Source organism: Frankliniella occidentalis, unplaced genomic scaffold (genome assembly GCF_000697945.3).
Source record: "Frankliniella occidentalis isolate FOCC.00 unplaced genomic scaffold, Focc_3.1 Scaffold270, whole genome shotgun sequence".
Classification (NCBI taxonomy): Eukaryota; Metazoa; Arthropoda; class Insecta; order Thysanoptera; family Thripidae; genus Frankliniella; species Frankliniella occidentalis.
Window position 1 is genome coordinate 8,610 of NW_026267396.1, and position 590 is coordinate 9,199.

Below are 590 nucleotides of genomic sequence, written 5' to 3' on the forward strand. Positions count from 1 at the left end.
ACGAGTATTGTTCTCAGTGCGGTGTAACACCAAACATGATTCCATATTCATCTCAGAACATAGAATACGTACGAACATAACACTTATACCATTTGAAACTGGAAATGCTGGTGCTGCTTCAAAGTATGAACTATTTTTTGAGTTTAATAGGATATTTTTGAGAACACTTAACAAATTTTCGCCGATCATCGCGCTAAGTCTGTAACCCAGCTTATTAGTGGACCTTTCAATCTCGAAACATAGAATACGTACAAACTTAACATTTATACCATTTGGAACTAGGAATGCTGGTGCTTCTTTAAAGTATGAACTATTTTTTGAGTTTAATAGGATAGTTTTGAGAACACTTAACAAATCTTCACGATTTTCGTGCTAAGTCCGGACACAGCTTATGAGGCAAAGATAGGTTAGGGTAACTTCAAAAACTGGCCGCTACAGCGCCACTGTCACTGAGGCGCATACTTTCAAAAGCAAACAATACACTTTTCACAAACATCTAAACACACATGAAAAATTATTCTCTATTTCAAATGGTAATAAGTGTTGTGTTCCTCCATATTCTGCACTAAATATAAAATAACTTCAAATAC